Genomic DNA, 21,680 nt, shown 5'->3' on the forward strand with positions numbered 1-21,680 from the left:
TTGGAAGCCTTCCCAAATGTTGCTTGGGAAAGAAGTGTTGATGACAGGAAGAGCACCAGTAGTGGAGTGTTCTTTCCTTGTAAATGACTAGTGTCTTGGACAAGAAATAAGCAAAAATGCATTTCAAAGTCTACAACAGAGGCATAATATGTGGGAGAAGTACTTATTTTTTCCAATGTTGTTTGGTTCAAGAAACTTTTGGAAGGTATGAAGATATAAATCAATGATGCAGTGGTTATATTCTATGATAACACTAGTGTAATTAATATATTAAAGAATCCTATGATGCATACTGAAACCAAGCACATTGCTATAAAATATAAATTTTTGAGAGAAATGGTCCAAGATAAAGAGATAATATTGGAATATGTAAATTATAAAGAACAAATTGTAGACATATTCACTAAGCCATTACCTAAGGATGTACTTTTCTTTCTAAGAGGTAAGTTAGGGGTAAATCCCCTATTTGAAGCTCACTAAATGAAGTTTAGTGATGCATCAAGTAGAGCATGTTGAAGATCAGTCAATTGATGTAGCATTGAACATGCCACATTGCATATAAATTAGTACATAAGGTACACCGATATTCTTTGAATATTGTCTTTGGCATGAGATGTCAAAGAGGGGAGTTTGTTGTCATATATATATATATATATATCAAAAATTTTGTTTGAAGATATCAAAGAGGGAGAACTTGGTTTGATATCATAAAGAGAAAATTTTCTATTAGAAGAAGATGTTGAAGGCAAAGTTTTGCTAATAGAAGAAGTTTTCATGGATGTGGTTCAAAATGAAACTAAGGATATGTTCCTTACTTTAGTCTTGCTCATATATATATATATATATATATATATATATATATATATATATATATATGTATATATATATATATGTATATATATATATATATGTATATATATATATATATGTATATATATATATATATACATATGTATATGTATACATATGTATATATATACATATGTATATATACATATGTATATATACATATGTATATATATATATATGCGTGTGTGTGTGTGTGTGTGTATATGTATATATGTATGTATGTATCTATGTATGTATATATATATGTATATATATATATACATATATATATATGTATGTGTATATATATGTATGTATGTATGTATGTATGTATGTGTACACACACACACACATTGTTCCTTACTTTATTCTTGCTCATCATATATATATATATGCTTGGGTCTAGGATTCAATCTAGGGTTTAAACATATATATATATATATATATATGCTTGGGTCTAGGCTTAAATCTAGGTTTTAAACTTAAACCACTTAGTTTCATGGTAAAAACTCTTCACCAGACTTCCAAACTAGGCTTAAGTCTTCCTTCCACACTTGTATTATTCATTTAAGGTGCTAGACCTTATAGCTGAACTCACAAGGTTACTCTATGTGTGTGTGTGTGTGTGTGTGTGTGTGTGTGTGTGTGTGTGTGTGTGTGTGTGCATGCTTGGATCTAGGCTTAAATCTAGGGTTTAAACTTAAACCACTTAGTTTCATGGTGAAAACTCTTCACCAGACTTCCAAACTAGGCTTAAGTCTTCCTTCCACACTTGTATTATTCATTTATGGTGCTAGACCTTATAGCTGAACTCACAAGGTTACTCTATGTGTGTGTGTGTGTGTCTATATATATATATATATGTATGCTTGGGTCTAGGCTTAAATCTAGGGTTTAAACTTAAACCACTTAGTTTCATAGTGAAAACTCTTCACTAGAGTTCCAAACTAGGCTTAAGTCTTCCTTCCACACTTGTATTATTCATTTAAGGTGCTAGACCTTATAGCTGAACTCACAAGGTTACTCTATGCACATTTTCCATCTTGTAGTGGCTCAATAATGTACTTGTTCAAAAATAAATTAGCCATTTTGGTGTCACAACCAAAGAGGACAGGTTGGAACACCTACTCACAATCATTTTACCCTTACTCCTATGCATTCACAAAGCCATATCCAATTAGAGGTTGTGGATTGTGAGGAATGCATTAGAAATCCAAAAACCCTAATTACTAAGAAAGCACAAAAACTAAAGGAATTAAATGTAATCCATTATTCTAATATACTATTTGATTCAAGTTAATTCCTTGAACATTTGGAAGTAATCGAAGGTCTTGATTCAATTAGTTCAGAAAAAACCAAAGAAATTGCTTGGAAATGTATGGATCAACACTCTTAGAAAGCATAAAGATTGCTCCAAAACATCTCTTCTTGATTCCAACCCCAAAAACTTGGTGATTTCCAATACACACACACACACACACACTCCTTGAGACCATTTGGTCATTTCCCAACCAAATTTTTCACTTGGTTACGCATTCTTGGCAAATTTAGCAAGAAATTACAAAAATTGCACTTTTGTAACTTTTAAGCAACTTGTTGCACTATTTTGCAATTTGACTCCAAATAGGTGTGGAATGATATCATGTCTAAAGAGTAAATATGACAAAAAATGGTCAAATTCATCCTTGATTCAACTTTTGACCAAGCATTGACTATCTTTGACCAAACAACCTAGACAAATAAGCTCTGGGTGAACTTTTTGCCTCCAAATGAGTTCACCAACCTATCAAACTTTACCACTAAGGTCTCTAGGATAAACCTATATAGGTTTTTTTTCCCTTAGAGTTTGTTACACAACAAAATTGATATTTATTTACTATCTAAAATCCCCATCTACCTTGTGCTCCTACACCATTCATACAATTCCAAACCACTCAAAGCTTATAGCTTTGAGATCATTTGTAATCTATAAACATGTATAAGTGAGTTATGAAAGGTTTTAAAAACTCAACAAATTATTTTGTATGGGCACATTCAACTACAAGATTTGACACATTATTTTACAAGGAGTGTTATTTATGAGAAAACATCAAGGATGATGGTTGAAGTTTTCTTAGCACACACTTTTAAGAAAAAAAATAATGCAACCAATGCAATTCGATAAGAATGAACCTTACATTACTTTTACTGATGTTCAATAGCTAGAAATATTTTTCCATTTTTAACATTGATCTAAGTTAAAAATATAGGGAAAAAAATGGTAAAATTAGATATATTAAATGACACTAGGTAATGATAAATCTACACTACCTAAATATGTTGGAATTTAGATAGGAGAGGAGGTTTTTTAATTATTAGATCAATTTTATAATCTTTGAAAAATATCCAGATAACAATCAAATCTAAAGTACACTAAATCTATTTGATGACCAACTTGATTGTAGATAGCCAAAATCTTAGGAAGAGATAGAGGCATGATGAATGCTTATGCAAACTTAATTGTTGAACTTGTTCATAAATGTGAACTATAGAAACACTTTTCTTGGACATCATATATTGAACAATGATGAAACCATTAGTAACCATTGTACATTCTATATTAGTAAAACATAAAAAATAATTGGTATACTTTTATTAAGCAAGTAGTATTTCAAAAAGGGTAATGGAAACAAATATGTCAAGATAGTTCCACTATAGTTATTCTTTTCAATTTGGGATGAAATTTCCCTTATTCTTTTAAATTGTCAAAATTTGTCAATTAATTAATTATAAATTAAATAAATAAAATATATTTTCATTATCAATTAAATGTTAAATAATGTCAATAGTAAATTTTATGATGTCTATTTTTAAACACGAACAAATTAAAAACACAACACCATATTTTTTGGTACTATATTTTTGTCAAATTCCTTTCTAATCCTATAATGGGTTTAATCTAATTATATAATAGTTTATTTCAAATATATAAGCATAACATTTTATACTATATATAATTCTTAGACTCAAACGATCAATTGTATTTTTGGAAAATATCAGAACTGACCTAAAAATATAAATTAAAATAAATAATAAAAACATAATATTACTTTAAACAAATATACGCATTGTCTAGAATATAAATTACCATAATAATTGTTTCGACCGTTTTCACATAACCGCTGAGATTATATTTGCAGATCGACCTGGCTGATGGGCAAACCCCGTTTTTATTTAGTTTTGAAATAAAATTTCCCTAACTCTGGCTTTCAACTGGCTCAATGTGAGCGCAAAATATTACCAAAATGGAATATGAATACTCAGACAAGGAGAAAAAATGTTTAAATCTCAAAGAAGACAGCGAAAGGAGGCCATTGTGGGTATCAGTAACGGGAACCATAATCTTAGAAACATGTTCAGAATTCTACAAACAAGCCGCCGATTTCTGCATTGCAATTGCAGAGCCCGAGAGCAGACTTCAACATTTCCATGAATACAAACTCACACCAGCCTCGTTATACGGCGCCGCTTCCGCAGGCATAGATGCTGAAAAAATGATCAAATACCTAAAAATGCTGTGCAAAACAGATCTGGCACCCGAAATTATTCGCATGATCGAAAAACACACGCAGAATGTGGGGAAGTTGTCTCTGTATTTGAAAGGCGGGAGCTTTATTGTGGAGGGAAATTCAGTGCAACCCATTAAGACCATTTTGCCCTATGTAAAGGATGTTATTGTGGAAACGGTTTCAGAAAGGAGTTTCAAGATCGAACCCTTGAAGGTTGACTTAGTGAGGCAAAAATGCAGGGAAATCAATTTTCCTCTTGTGGAAGTATATGATTATAAGAATGATAAGACATGTCCTGATCTGGGCATAAAACTGAGCCCAAATGCACAACTCAGGCCTTACCAGAAGAAAAGTGTGGATAAAATCTTCATTAATGGGAAGGCCAGATCCGGGGTCATTGTTCTTCCTTGTGGGGCAGGGAAATCCCTAACTGGGGTTTATGCTACGGTCAGGTTGGGAAAACCCTGCTTGTGCTTTGCAAACACTTCAGTTTCTGTAGATCAATGGGTTTTTCAATTCAAGATGTGGAGCACAATTGGGGCTAATAAAATCCAGGGGATTACAAGCAGTACAAAAGCCTGTGAGGTTAACTTGAAGGCAGATATATTGGTTACTACTTATAGTTTGTATGGATACACTGGCCATAGGTCTAAGGATTCTGAGGAGATCATTAGGGTTATAGAGGGAAGAGAATGGGGGCTGATTTTGATGGATGAGGTTCATATGGTTCCTGCAAAGAATTTCAGGGATGCTGTTGCAAGGACCAAATCGCATTGTAAGGTTGGGCTGACTGCTACACTTCTGAGGGAGGATGAGGCCATTCAGGATCTTGAGTTCATCATAGGACCCAAGGTTTATGAGGCAAATTGGCAAGAGTTGGTAGAGGCTGGCTATCTTGCAAATGTGCAATGCTATGAAGTGTTGTGCCCAATGTCAAAGGACTACATCAGAGAATACTTGAACATCCATCATTCATATGGTGGTGGGGGTTTCTCTGGTGAAGACAAAAAACATGTTCAACACACTCTTTACGGTTCCAATCCTAACAAGCTCATGGTATGTGAGTATCTCATCAAATACCATGAACAACAACGAGACAAGATCATTGTTTTCTCTGATAACTTGTTTGCTCTGGACCAAATTGGTACTAGACTGCAGAAGCTCATAATTCGTGGAGAGACTAGCCATCAAGAGAGAACTGAAGTCATCAATAGATTTAAACAGGCTGATGAAGGGTTCACTGTTTTGCTGTCTAAGGTGGGAGATACATCATTGGATCTGCCGGAGGCAACAGTGGTAATTCAGGTATCATCACAGGGAGGATCAAGGAGGCAAGAAGCCCAGAGGCTAGGTCGTGTTCTTCGTCCGAAACCCACGAAAGACAAGTATGGTGTCATCACGGGCGGCCAAGCTGTTTTCTACTCTCTTGTTTCTCAGGACACCATTGAAATGTGCTTTGCTACCAAGAGACAACAGTTCCTTGTCAACCAGGGTTACACCTTCACTACCATCACTGACATTCCCACCAAGAAGGAGGCTTCTTCTCTCTTGTTTTCTGATCAAGATCTTCAGGCCCAGCTGCTTCACCTTGCCCTCCAAAGTAAATCTGATCAAGAACAGAAGCCACATCCTGACAAGAGGAAGAAGAGGGAGCATAAAAGTAGTTTGTTCAAAAAAAGGTTTCAATAACAAGTTGATTTGTAAGATTAGGCTTCATTTTAAATTAGTTATTAAGTTGACAGGTTTCCTGCATTTGTATATAGGGTATGAATCATTCGTATCCATAAAAACGTTTCCTTAAGTTTAGGATGAAATTAAGAATCACTATTGTTAAGTAAATAACTATCTAATAAATCTAACTACAAATCTAACTATTTCAGTTTTAAGTTGAAACCAAAGTCGTTCTTCAGTCAGTGAAATTTGTTCGGAAGGTGAAGAAAAATAATAAATCAAAAGCACAAGCAGCAAAAATAATCATATGAAATTTTTGAAATTTCAAACGAATAATATTGAACACTTTCAGTGGTTTTCCAATAGATCTTTGCAACGTTTTTTAATTAACTATACATGTGCTCCAATTATTTTCAATAAAACTTTACAGTGTTATATTTAACTATTTGATTTATGACTTTTTCTTTCCCCTCCATAAATTCTTTATAGTTCCATAAATTTTGATTTAACATATGTCTTTGAGCAGAAACCAAAAAACACTTTTGTAACTGACCTTCCATTCAAATAATTAGTGATGCATGTCCGAGATGAACGATTTCGTTTTAATAAAAAACTGGAAAGCAGCGACTCACATTTCAGTTCAATTATTTTATTTGCTTCAGATGTTTACCCAAAAAAATTCAATTTAACAATTATTTTAGTAATCAAGTTATAGTGGGACAAAGTGAAAACTCAATACAATTGTTAGAGGAAATCTTTACGTGTTTTGATTGGTGAATTTGCACCAATTTAGCTAACGAGTTGTTTCACTTATCATAAAATCCGAATTGTGGGCTATGAGAAAAAATATATAGCAGATATTATGTATTGAAAAATGTATGGTAGGTAGGTTTTAAAAACAGATTCTGTAAATAAGGTTCACATCTAACGTCATTAAATAGGATTTTCTTTTTCTTTCTGTGTTAATAAATTTTTAGCTTCTTTTAATTGAATCATTCCACTATGTTCTTTTTAGAGATAAGTAAATATTATTGGTCTCTTTATGCAAAATTATTAAATTCCTAACACCTGCTTGATCTTCATTGAACTCATTTCTCATAAACAACCTCACTTATTAATGAAGCACGTCATGTCCTAGTCATTAATATGAATAAATTTAAGAAAGTGCAACATCTATATCCTCTTTGGAGAATTTTTATTAGGATTTTTTTGTTTCAGCAATTGATTTTTCTAATGTTAATTTGGATTCATTTTTAATATACAATTGGGGATCCCTTAAAGACATTAGTTACCTTATTGAAAGATCTTTTGTGCATTGGAGAGGAGCATTAATTGCATAAGGTAAAAAACATACAATCTAACTCTATTATATTAGGAAACACAAAAGATATATTAGATAACTAAAATACAGAATAAGGATGGCATTACATTGGAGTATCCTTGAGTTTTTCATTATCAGAACTTAAGTTCTTTTAAAACATCCTAAACAATTAGAAAGGATCTGCATTTTTGTATTAAAAAAAAATCTATGCAATCCTTACAACATCCTAAATTAATTGATTTTACTTAGCCATAAAATCCGTACATTTGATATAAATTCTCTATCCTTTATATATAATGATTTATTTAGTTCTTTTTAAACTACTTATAGTTATAATTTTGTAGTTGTGTTTCTAAATCACGTTTTTACTCAATTTTTTTACCAAAGTGTTCATTATTCCATTGATATAGTTTTCATTTGATCACATCAAGCTTTTTACCACTTTCAATCATTTTCTCCTTCCAACACTCTTCTATATTTGAAAATAGTTATTCCAATATAAGCTACATATGCTCAAATATAAAATGGCATCTTCTTGGGTAAGTATATAGGTGAACTTTTAATAAGATGAGATAATGATCTAAGTCTAAAAAAGGAGAGAACAAGACTAAACAACATAGTTAATGACATCTTCTTGAGTGAGTATATAGGTGAACTTTTAATAAAAGAAGGCAATGATCTAAACCTAAAAAAGGAGAGGCTTAGATTGAAGAATGAAGTTAAAATCATTTAGCTCTTCAAAAAGGAAATAATTATCTAATTTTTTTTCGCTATATGGTGAAAACCCTATTACCTACTATTGCATGCAATATCTTTATCTTTAGTCTCTACTTCTAATAGTGGAAAAACATTAACCCACTTCCTAAACTCTAAAGTATCTTGTGGGATCCTATTTCATCATCCATATTTTATTATTATTAATCTAGATCACATTGGCATCTCACCCAATAATTCTCAACTTTTCAGAGGACTATTGATCTGCCTACAGCCACATTATTCACTTATCAAGGTTCTTGATCTAGGGCCAATGGTATTTGATAACATAAAGCTAATATCGAGTATATTATTAGTGTCATGGTAAGTTGTCCAATTGTGTTCAATTATTTGAGATGAAAAAGATACTATATGCATATTTAATGATAGCAAAATCATGAGAGGCTCTATTCAATTGAAAGTAGGTATTTTTTTTATTTAAAGTGATTTTTGTAGAAATTACTTTTGATTGGAAGTACCTCTTTAGATCTAATTTGTAAAGAATGAGAACTTTATAAAAAATTAATGTTGTCCAGTATCAATTAAAGGTTTTAAATGGATTAATGAAGGTAAGCCACTTTGAGAGACACAACTATATGGAATAGGCTCTCACATGTATATGGATTTGTTGACATTAATCAAATATGGCTAAACTGCAACAAAGAAGCCTTTATATAGATGTTCATGAAATAGCTAAAAAGAGAAAAGTGTTGTCAAAATTAATGAAAATATATGTATCAAAGTCTTCTCTCTATTAATATAAAATTTCAAATTAGACAAATATGTAAGAAGTTGAATTTTATGAAAAGAACACATGTCAAGATTTATAGTTAGATAAGCTTCAAAAATTAATAAAAAATGAAATAGTAAGGATATATACATGAAACAAATTCCAACATTTATATGTGAATGTTATGAAACAAAATTCAAAAGAATCACATTGATATGCATTTTAGAAAGAAAAAATGTAGATTTAATGGGAGAATATTTTTTGTGTTGAAATTAATTGGAATTAAAAATAATTGACTTATTCCAAATCTAGGAAAAATATCATAAAAGACTAATTTACTTCATCTTCAAATTTGAGATGATTTACATAAAATATGCATTTAAAAGTGGAGATTCATTTCAATATCTAAACTTCAATGTTCAAGAAAAAGTGTGTAAGCCTTTATTGTGGGTTTACCTCTAGGTTTAAGGCTTCAACCTTAACAATTAAATCATTAGTTTTAGCCTTTAACTAAGGATGGGAATATTTATTGTCATAAGATAGTTTTCTTCCAAATTTTTACAAGGTACCTCTAATCTTTAAAACCTAAACTTACCACCTTAGGGGCTCTTCCTAACCGCATTCTCCTTCTTCTCTAGAAAATATTTTGTCTTTTTTTAATTTCCTAGTATATTTTCCTATCCCATAAACCTACCAACCTCATTTTCCAATTTCTTGTTATTGTCATCCATCTCTTGGAACTTCCTAGAATCTTTAGTAGTCATTCCATTTGATGGAATCCTTAGGCCATCAATTTTAAAATCCTTTGAAAATATTCTAATTATCTTTCTACAAATACCAATATCATACATGGATACCAATCTAATGTAGAACTAATAAGTTAAAACTTGACTTCATCAACCTATACCTAGAAAATTTACCACTTTATCTAGATAGCTATCAATCACAAAGTTAAGCTATTCCTCCTAAGTCATAAAAGACATCTTCAATTCCTTTTGAATGCTAGATACTTCAAAAAACCAAACAAACAAGTAATGTGACAAGATTTGTATGTTTTACCTTTGGGATAAACTCCTCAAATGATAAGGTCTTACACATATGCTTAAAAATGACTCCATCATGATATGAATGGTTTAGAAGACTATTAACATGTTTAGGACACCACAAGTAAACTACTCATCACAACCTTTTTGAGTTTTCAACATCTTGGAAAAAAAATTATAGGCAGGAGATCTAATTGAATTAGGTCAACCTAATGAGTAAATTGGCTCTATATCTCTATTATAGAAAATGACCAAAAATAAATTCTACCATTTGGGTACCCTTTTCTAAGTTCTATGTGGTGGCAAGCTGGCTAAGATGACCAATTAGTTATTTTCACTAATAAAAACAATATTACCAATCAAGGTCACTCATAATAAAGATATAGTTTTTGTATTAGCATACATAAATAAAATGCATAATTTTATTCTATATTATTAAAGAAAGAGGGATTATTATTCATTAGCAATTTTCACTGGAAGAATATGAAAGACAATAGATTTTCTAGGATATCAAAGAATAGTGAATGTATACCATATACCAATGTTCACTTATGATAGTTTGTATGATTTTGGCTGAATAGCCAAAAGATACTTTGTTAGCACAAAGGTAGAGTATATAGAATATAATGGATAATTCATAGGAGTTTAATTGCCTTGACAAATCAATGAATTATAAATATAGGGAAAATGTCATAGATGCTTGACATAATTTATCACTGTATAATAACATATTTTGGAAATAAGTAAGTTAATTTATATTCAAGTCCATTACACAAAGTCAATATAAATGGCTATAAATGAAGATCCTTTTGATTTGGGATAATAAATAAGATTACAATATGCTATGATTAAGTGATGCAAGATTTTGCTATCTTGGAATATACATGTTTTAATTATCAGAGTAAAGAAAAGGTTATATGGCCACAAGAAGATGTGAGGAAGAATTGGAGTAATCAAATATTAAAGATATCATTACAGTCAATTTGGGAAAACTCTTTATACCACTCAAGTAATAGTTGTATATTTTTGAAATAGTAGTGAACTCATTTTTTATTACAAATCATAATAGAGTTGAGGCCTCTAACAAGGTCAAAGTCCTCTAATATGGATAGATGTACTAAATATATATAATAGATAAATTTGAGGGACAAAGCCTATAAGAAAATAATTTTGATAAGTGTATCTTTTTGGGAGTCTAGTCCCACCAAGATTTTCCCTTGATCAAGGTTTCCCTTCATAAAAAAATAAGGTCTTATGAGTTTCTTCTTGGGATGATCTTTATTCCTAATAAATTTATTAGTTGATGCATGTTTATGGTTTCTAGCTAAAATAATTAAGTATAAAAAATTCTTTGAAAAAGATTAAGGATGTACAAGATTACATCAAGAAGCTAAAAAATCAAATTAAAACTTTAAGATCTAGAAGGAGAAAGATGTTTGAGTAGATCAAGGATTCAAAGGTAGTTAAAGAAATGAGGAAGGAAAATTATTTCCAAAAATATGAACATGAAATCATATCCTTGAAGATGACTTAGATGTCAAAGGAAACAAAATAGAAGTAGATTTGATGGAAAATTTTAATGAATTCAACGCTTAACTAACCAAGAAAAAACCATAATTGTATGATTAAATGATAAAGTAAGTACAAAGAAGTTAAGAAGTATAATAGTACTATGACTGGATAACAAGAAAAATAAGGCCATGATTAAAAATATGGAGAAAGCTCTAGGAGAAGGAGTCAAGAAAAGGATGCCTCTACATATTACTGGAGGCCAAGGAGAAGATGCAACAAGAAGTGATAATGAAAGGAAAAGACAAGGAGATAGTGGTTGTAGAACCATAGGGTAAGAAAGGTAAATACATTGTTATTAACAGTGCAAGTATAAATAAGAATCTTAAGATGATGGTAAGAAAGGTGACATCTAAACCATGAAAGTGTTAATCTCATATTGGTTTTGACAAGGAAGTGACAAAATACTTAGTAATTATTTACTACAATTGTAGTGTATGCCAAGTGATCAAAGCATATCAGGCATGAGTTGCTAGACAATACATCTCGAGCAATATAATTAGTTAGTGTCGAGAACCAATATATGTCGAGTAGTGGTTTTTCCTAAGTCATTTAAGTGTCAAGCAATCTATATATGCTAAGTGATTTAGGTATCGAGTAAATAGTGTATGCTAAGTCATTCTAAAGACAAGTTAAAAAATTGAGAATGTTGTGATGGTTGAGAATTAGAGCCTTCAAATGCAAAGTCAATAGTTATGTACATAGTTGTTTGTAATAGCATAAGCTTTTACATAAACTATTTTTAGGCTGACATGATATTTTTTTATGATTCTAAGATATAAGTATGGAGGTATTATTCTAAATACTTATGTAGTACATGCAACCAATCAAAAAAAGGGAAGGTTAAGGTGGAAATATGGATCAACCATAGATGTTGATTCTTACCTAACCCATTCCACCTATCTTTATTTAACAAGGTAAACACTAAAGAGCTTGGAAGTGTGAAAGGAGACGAATTCTAAGTGTTCAGATAGCATTCATGGTGGCTATGGAGGGTATGATAGTGATCTAAAAATTAGAATCAGTTAGAGAGAATAGAAGAAATAATAGATAGGACAAAGGAGACATGTCTAATTAGAAAGATCAAGCTTTTGTCAGCAAAGAGAAGTTCTAACATCTAGCACTAGTGTGCTAACTGAAGGATCATGGTGCTAAATCATTTTAATAGGTGATGTAGAGTATAGCTCCTAATAGAGTAGTCTTAATAGACTTTTGTAAATCTCTCAAATGAATGTTTACTTTATTGTAAGTTTAAGTCCTCTGACAAGGCACACTTTTAATATCATGTTGAAATCCTCTAACAAGTTGAGACAAAACAATCTTTGTAAGCCTTTAATATGGTAGACCTTTCACAAGGTAGATCATACTTTATGATCAAACTTATTGGAGCCATAGTAGGCGACACTTTAAAACTGTGGTAGTAAAAATTTATGGGTGTCATCCCCATCTTAGTTTTACCTTCTCATTGGAGAGTGTCTCGGTAACCAATTTATTCTATCATTAATTACTTGTTTCATGCAATGGATGTAAATGTGTCTTTATCTATTTCAACTTATATGCTAAATTAGGAGATTAGGTGTGTGGTGAGTATTTTATGGTTAAAGTTTTTGAGTGTTGATTCACCCCCCCAATCCTAGATTTTACTTTCCCATTGTTATTTCCAATAATTTCTATTAGAGCCCATTTCTCTAGAAAGGAAATTTTGATAGCTTTGGAGGTAATATCTTGATAATGGAAGTCTAAAAATTTGGAAAGACTATTGAGAACCATAAGATTGAAGTGCAACTTTCCCTACACCAAGCCAAGGAAGTAAGAGATGAATTGCAATGTTCATTGAAGAGAAGTGTTGAGATAATGGGTGTTGCACGCATTGCGTAATATTATTATATTGTATTATTTTATTTTACTATATGTCATGTTGCACCTAGATTTACATTCAATATGTAAAGATTCCCCTAGTATATACTTGATGAATCATATTGTAACATTGTGATAATATTTCATGTAATTATTTACTATTGGAAAAAATAAATAAATTTCCAATATTAAATGTAAGGTTAATGGATTAGGTAGCACATGGTTTTAGTACATGGTTTATGTAATACCACTTGGTGGTTTTGTGCGAATTGCTACTATATAACAAGCCACAAGGATAGTTGTAGAGACAAGATAGAAGCCAAATAGGGGAAGAGTCAAGTGGGATAAGACTTGAATAGATTAGCAAAATGAGCATTTGTGAAGGTTGGAAGCATGGCATGAGATGTATGGATTCATCCTTGTTCACATGGATTGCTTGGTTGTGGCTATGATATTGAAAGCTTCCATGATTGTATTGCAATAGTGTTTTTGCTGAATAATACATGGTGATGGTTGCTTTTGGAAGCTATTTTTTTTCCTTAATGAGGGTTTCTTAGGGTATATCTTGGGTCACAATTTTTTTGGGTATGTTGTCTATTCTCTTGCATGTGGATTTAAATTGCATATTTATTTTAGATCTATTATGGGTTATGTGGAAATAATTATATTCTTTATTACAAGTTTTCTTACAAGTGGTATTAGAGCTATAGTTTTATTATTGTAACCCTAGATTGAATCCATGTGAATGCATGAGAGGATAAAAGAAAGGGCAAGATGTATGCTTTTTTTTATTACAAATATGAAGGTTGTGGGTTTGTTATTATGATGGGATATTAGTATATTTTGGGCATGCAAAATTGTTGGACAAAAGGTTTCTTCAGATGTTTCATTTAAATGAGGGTTTTAGGGGGAGCTTGTAGAAATGACTTCTTGGAAACCGCACGATTGGATTTGGGTTGATGTTTTCATAAATTTTGATATATAATATGCCCTAGTTTGGTTATGTTCAAAGGAAATGAAAGAGTTTTTCAATTTCAGTCCATGGTGACCGTCAAATTTAATCTCATCAAAAATTGTCACAAAAAAAAAAGTACTAAAAATGGTTTAAAAATTATCTTAGTAAATTACCATAACTTTTACTTAGGATATTAGATTTTCAACTTATTATAGGAGTTGGAAAACTAATTGAGAGAACTACAACTTAGAGTTATTTTGGTTCACTGATTTTGATACTTTTTGAGTTTTTAAGAGCCAAAAATTTAGATGTTGTTTACATTGAGTATAGATTAAACATAACTTGGGCATATAGAGTTAGATTTTGGAGTTTTAGTAGTCAAAAGAAATCTCTTAAAGAGCTCTATACATTGGTCCAAATTTAGTGTAGGTTTGGCATCATTTATTTGGTGATATATTAATCTAAACATTTTATGATATATATTGATTATGGTAGCAATGTGATTTTAATGACATTGTATGTTTGGAGATTTAATATTTGATGTCATTTTATACTTAGTTTTATCAGTGTTCTATTTAGATATGTATGATGACTTGTTAGGTCTACAAGTTCTATAGTGTTTTAGATGGTCTATGCTTATATGTTACATTTATAGCTTGGTTATGTTAGAAATGCTTTAGAATAACTAAGAGTGGGGGTGAAACAGTTATTCAAGGTCCAAATGTCCTATTCAAACTTTTCATCATGTAAAGTTTACCCATATAACCATTCATTCATTCAAACTTTAACTTTTCTATTCATCAAGTTACTATAAATCAACATCCAAGCATAACACATAAAAAGATCAACATATAACATAGTGATTTACATGGAAACCCAATTTGGAAAATCCCACCAGTAACATGCTACTCAATTCTCACCCTTCTAAAGTGATGCCCTATGCAAGGCCTGCCCTATTAAAGGCTTACAACATACTATTAAATGTGACCTTGTTAGAGGATTTATCCACCATGTTAGAAGTGGGCCTAGTTAGAGGACTTTAGAACATTCACTTGGAATGCTACCCTATTAAAAGATTTACAAATGGTTGTTTAAAAAACCTAAGTCCATAGGATTTTCCTTTACCCTAACTGATACAATTTCTAGAGAGTAACAATAAGGGGTTTTGAATTCAATGCAGAATGCAACTCAACTTGTAGATTTCATATCACTCTTTAGCTCTTCACATTGCCTAGCTTTCAGCCTCTATAGCTCTGACAACTTATCCTCTTTTCAAGTTTTGTCTCCTTGAGTCTTCATGCTCAATGTACCAATGCAATCATCTCTCTGACCACTTTATCAAGGAAAATTTTCTATGCTTTGTTCATTCCTAGATGTCTTCTTCCTAGCATCCTTCTAATCACTTTGCAATTTGGCAAACCAATAGCTCTTGCTTCTTTGTCTATGACTCCTTAAATGAAGTTCTGGAGTTTATTTTCCTACTTGATTCTTCCATCCATTAATTTCTATTTGAATGGATTAGGTAGGATTTATTAAATCTAACCCATATTTTGTTTCTTCTAAAAACTTCTTGAATAATCCATTTGAATTCGCTTGAAAATGGTTTACATAGAATTTTGTGCCACTAGCACATCATCCTTATCCTCCAACTAGTTCACAAAATTCAAGGTAACAACTTTGTTAGCTCAGATTTGGTGATTCTTTGTTACTCCTAATAATGCAACAACTCGACAGTATTGAAATACTACTACTTGGCACATACTGTGTTACTCGGCATGAACTACATTTTTCTAATGCTCAGCACCTATTATATCACTCAACACTTGAACTTCACTTGACACCTAATATTCACTTAGAACATACTATAATTTTCATTTGCTTGGCTCCAACTGAGAATTTGCTCAGCTTAAATTAGCTTGCTTGGCACCCACTAATGAACTTAGTTTAATCTTTGCAATCAATCTTGTTTCAACTTACACTTCTAGTGTTTCTAAGTGTAGCCAACCTTTGTGTCTTTGAGTAGTTACCAATACATCATTTAACCAATGTCTTATCTAATCCTTGCACTTCATTACAACATCATAACTCAATCTTTCCCTTAGGTTCTTTTGTTACATCTTGTTGATTAAATCCTCTTCATCAATCAACTAAGTGATAGTACTTGGATCTTATAAGTAATTGTCATTCTTACAAATAGCATGTTTGACATCAATGAAAAATAGTGATTGAAAATATTCTTGTAATAACAATCTCCCTTTATGACAATAAACCTTTTCAATCAAATTTTCAGCAATCTCCCCCTTTGGCATTGATGGCAAGCCAAACTAGTCAACCATCAGACTAAACTATTTAACCAAGTTAGCTAAGTTAGAACAAGAAGTCAAATGCCAAAAAGTAATTGTGCCACCACCAGTTTTGACATCTTCCTCTTTCTGCTAACTTCTCCCTCTTAGCTACTATATCCTTTTTCTTTCCTTTCTTCCTTCTTACAATTTCTTCCTCTGTATGAATTTCTCATCTTCTACTATTTTTTTTTATGATCAATTTCTTGCTACTTCTCTTTTTCTTCCTCTGGATATGGTAATCTCCCTCTTTCTCTAGATTTGATCAGTTTCTACACTTTCTCCCTTATACTATAGATTATTTTTGATTGATCAATTTCTAGCATTACTTCTCCCTCTTTGACAACAATGCCAAAGACATAATATTTTAGTATCTTAATATGCAAGTGTAGCTTTTGCAGGTTCTTTCACTTTCTCCCTCTGTCACCTTGTTTGTGACTAATTTCAAACTTTAGCACTTTAATTATTTCAGGAAGAATCCTAAAGTGGGTATCCTCTACATTAATGTGTAATATTTCAACAATCAACTCATTTGATGTAGGGTAGTCTTTCTTTTACTTCAAGTAGCCTTGGCTAAGGCTATCACCCCTAACTTACCTCTAAGATACTTAAAAGCATCTTTAGGTAGTGCTTTTGTGAAGATGACAATAATCTATTCTTTTGAGCTAAAATATTCCATCTTCACTTGTTTGTCCTAGGTATGTGCAGGATCATGGTCAACCAAACTATGCCCTTAAGTGGCAATAAAAAATTAGAAAATCAGGGTTACGTCAACTTGACATGCAATTTTCTTCTTGTTATTAACTTTATACCAAAATTTTGAGAGAAAAGAACCTCTAAATCTAGTTTCTAAACTACTAGAACTTATCTCAAAAAATAAAAAATTGATTGGTCAAAATTTTAAATTTTAATGCAGTATTACAAAAAATTTAGAACAAAAAAGAGTAGACATATGTCTGATCACCTTAATCAAAATTAAATGACAATATTTTTTAATAATATTCTACATATAAGTAGTAGACTCATGGTTGGATGTGACACATATTTTTTGGTATTTTTGTTCTAAATAAATAATAATAAATTAATTTTTAACTTTAGTATTTTTAGAATTAAAAAATCTCATGTCTGACCACCTTAACTAATTAAAAACTTTGTAAAATTATATTTTTTATTTTTTATCCTTATAGTAGAAGAAACATAGAATGTGATGCATCTTATGGCTTAAAAAAATGTCATACTATTTGAAAGTTATAGTTGTTTTTCAAGTAGTGTGTCAGGCAACACTTTATACGTAACTCCATTAGAAAATAAGTAATAATTATTTGCTAAACTCATAATTTGACAAACCTTACATAAGAACATTCTTAAGAAACCCTTTTCATTTTATCAAATTTGGGTGAAAAAAAAGTCATCGGCTACATGTTTGAAGTAAAAATCACACAAAAATAGGCCAAAAGCACATTTTTAGGATGTTTTTAAAGTTGACCATATAGGTTTGGTATCAAAAATTATAGTAGACCTTATAAATATATTATTATTTTTCATTTAGTATTAGGGTGGGTGGGAAAAAATATGGAATATATTTTGAAATGTTTTGAGATATTTCAGAACTATAGATTTTTCAGATTACCACTTTTTGGCACAACCTGATCCTACACATACCCTCCTCCACCAATTCTCTTACATAGTCATACTTAATTGCAATATGCTTGGTTTTAGCATGCATTACAAGTTTCTTTGATATGTTGATAGCACTTGTATTATCACAATTGAGTATCATAGGCTCATTTACCTCTTCCTTCATACCTTGCAACAGATGTTTGATCCATACAATATTGGTGCAATTGATAGTAGTTGAAACATATTCAGCCTCTATTGTTGACTATGAGGTACAAATTTTCTTTTTACTGGTCCATGTAATTAGTCTTTTTCCCGAGAAAAGTGCTCCTCCACTGGTGCTTTTTCTATCATCAACATTACCACCCCAATCTGCATCAATGTAGGCTCTTAGCTCAAACTTTCCACTCCTTTTGTAATACAAACCAAATTCATCACTTCCTCTTAAGTACCTTAGTATTCTCTTTACTACCATCAGGTGATTTTCTCTTGGATCTACTAAAAATCTTTCCACTATTCCAATAGCTAATGTAATGTCTAGTCTACTATGTACAACATACTACAACATTTTAATCATTGATCTATACATTTCTTGATTCACTTCAGCTGACTCATCATTCTTGGATAATTTATGTCCTGTTGCCATTGGTGTGCTAACCATTTTTGAATCTTCTATCCAAATGTCTTGAGTATCTCCTTGATGTAATTTGATTGGATCACAAATATGCCATGCCTCAATTGATGTACTTGCAAAACAAAAAAGAACTTGATTTCTCCAAACATTGACATTTGAAACTCATGTTTCATTTGATCAGCAAAATATTTGCATAGAACATCTTGTCTTCCAAATATTATATCATCAAAAAAGATTTTAGATATAAAAATGTCTTTACTTTTTCAGCCTTGATGTACAAGTTGTTGTTGTCATATGTTCTCTCAAATCATATCTTCACAAGATATTTGTGTAGTCTCTCATACCATGCTCTAGTTGCTTGCTTCAAACCACAGAGTGCCTTATGCAATTTTCAAATCATATCTTTGTTGTTTTCATCAACATATCCCTCTGGTTGTTCTATGTAGACTTCCTCTTCTAGTACACCATTTAGAAAAGAAGACTTGACATCCATCTGGTAAACCAGGAAACCTTTGTAAGTAGCATATGCAAGTATGTTCTTACTCCTCTCATTCTTTAAATAGAGGAAAATGTTTCCCCATAATCCAATCCTTCTTCTTCTGCATAGCCTTTGAAAACTAATCTAGCTTTGTTTCTTGTTATCTCACCATTCTCATACAATTTTTTTCCTAAATATCCATTTGGTACCAATTACATTCTTATTAGCTAGTCTAGGAACTAAGGTCCAGGTCTTGTTCTTCTCAATCCAATCTATCTCCTCTTCCATAGCTTTATACTAGTCATAATCTTGTAGTGCATCTTTCACTGATTTAGGTTCAACCTTCCTTAGCAGACATGATTCATTCCTAAGTCTATACCTTGTCATTAGTCTTGCATCCTTGTGACCAATGATTTGATTTGCAAGGTGATGTCTTCTTACATATTTGGCTAATCTTGGTTATGTCCTTCTTTCCATGTTTGATCCTTTAGCTTTAGGGTCATTATGCTCTTCTCCATCTGATATTTCATCATCTCTTTCATGTGTACTGATTTTAGAATTAGAATGTACATTTTCTTCATTCTACAAGTTGGCATTAGAATGTAGCTCAACATTCACTCGGTGTGACTCAGCTGATACTGAGTTCTGTTGCTGATTCCCAACTTGATTTGCAACATTATCTTCAATAGTCATTCCTTCATAGATGTATACGAAAGATCTATAATTTTCTAGTTGTTTAGTTCCATGAACCTAAACTTCTACATGCTCATTAAAATTTACATTTTCACTCTCCACAATCTTGTTAGTGTTAGTATTCAAACACTTATATGCCTTACTTCTAGTGGAGTAGCCAAGGAATATGCCTTCATCACCTTTTGCATTAAACTTGTCATTTCTAGTATCTTTAAGAATGCAACATTTACAACCAAATATTTTAGAATGTTTAACATTATCTGAGTGACCATACCATAGTTCAAAATGTGTTGCATTTGTACCTTTCTTGACTTGGACTCTATTCATAGTGGAAGCAATAGTACTTACAGCTTCTCTCCAGTACTTTAGAGCAACAATTTTCTCCATCATTAGGGTTATAGCATAGTCTATCACTAATCTATTCCTTCTTTCAGCAATGCCATTCTAAGGTGGAGTTCATGGTGCTAATATTTTCCTTTTGATACCTTTGTCATTGTAGAATATCTTAAATTCTTTTGATGTAAACTCACCTCCTCTGTCTAACCTTAAGCATTTTGAACTCTTCCCTATTTCTTTCTCAACTCTAGCCAAATGCCACTTAAACATTTGAAATGTATTAGATTTTTTCTTTAAAAATATACCCGTCATCATCCTTGAATAGTCATCCACAAATAGTATTATGTATTTGTCTCCTAGGTAACTTTTCACTTCTATTGGACCACATAAATCTATATGGACAAACTATAGTACTTCTTTGGAAGTATATGTTTTTTTTTTTTTGAAACTAGGCTTGGTCATCTTCCCTAGTTGACATTGTTTGCACATTGTATTTTTAGGCTTCTTTAGTTTTGGAAGATGACTATTAAAGGATTTACAAATGGCTATTAAACCAACCTAAGTCCATAGGATTTTCCTTTATCCCAATTGATACAATTTCTAGAGAGTAACAATAAGGGGTTTTGACCTAAATGTGAAATGCAACTCAACTTGTACATTTCAGATCACTCTTTAGCTCTTCACATTGCTTGGTTTTCACTCTTTGTAGCTCTAACAACTTGCCCTCCTTTCAAGCTTTTTCTCCTTGAGTCTTCATGTTCAATGTACCAGTCCAATTATCTCTCTGACCACTTTATTGAAGCAAAGTCTCTGTGCTCTATTCTTTCTAGATGTCTTCTCCTTAACACCCTTCTAACTACTTCACAGTTTGGCACACCAAAAAATCTTGCTTCTTGGCCTATGACTCTTTAAATCGAAGCCTAGAGTTTCTTTTCCCACTCAATTCTTTCATCCTTTAATTTTTGTTAGAATGGAGTAGGTAGGATTCATTGAATCTAGCCCATATTTTGTTTCTTCTAGAAACTTCTTCAATAATCCTTTTGAATTCACTCAAATATGGTTTACATAGAATTCTGTGCCACCAGCTCATCATCCTTATCCTCCAGCTAGTTCACAAAATTGAAAGTAACAACTTTGTCATCTTAGATTCAACGAATCTTTGTCATTTCCAATAATGTAGTAGCCTAGCACTATTGAAATATTGGTGCTCAGCACATACTATGCTACTCAGCATCAAGAATATTTTACTAATGCTGGGAACCTATTATATCACTTGGCACTTGAACTTCACTCAATACCTAATCT

At 31.7% G+C, this 21,680-nt stretch overlaps 1 pseudogene; it reads left to right on the forward strand.

Moving 5' to 3' along the window:
- The first annotated feature begins 4,112 nt into the window (after positions 1-4,112).
- On the forward strand, positions 4,113-6,080 carry LOC149545986 (general transcription and DNA repair factor IIH helicase/translocase subunit XPB1 pseudogene; annotated as a pseudogene).
- The last annotated feature ends 15,600 nt before the right edge of the window (positions 6,081-21,680 follow it).

The sequence above is a fragment of the Cupressus sempervirens genome, chromosome 7 (genome assembly GCF_028749045.1).
Source record: "Cupressus sempervirens isolate cs-2001-9-10 chromosome 7, ASM2874904v1, whole genome shotgun sequence".
Lineage (NCBI taxonomy): Eukaryota > Viridiplantae > Streptophyta > Pinopsida > Cupressales > Cupressaceae > Cupressus > Cupressus sempervirens.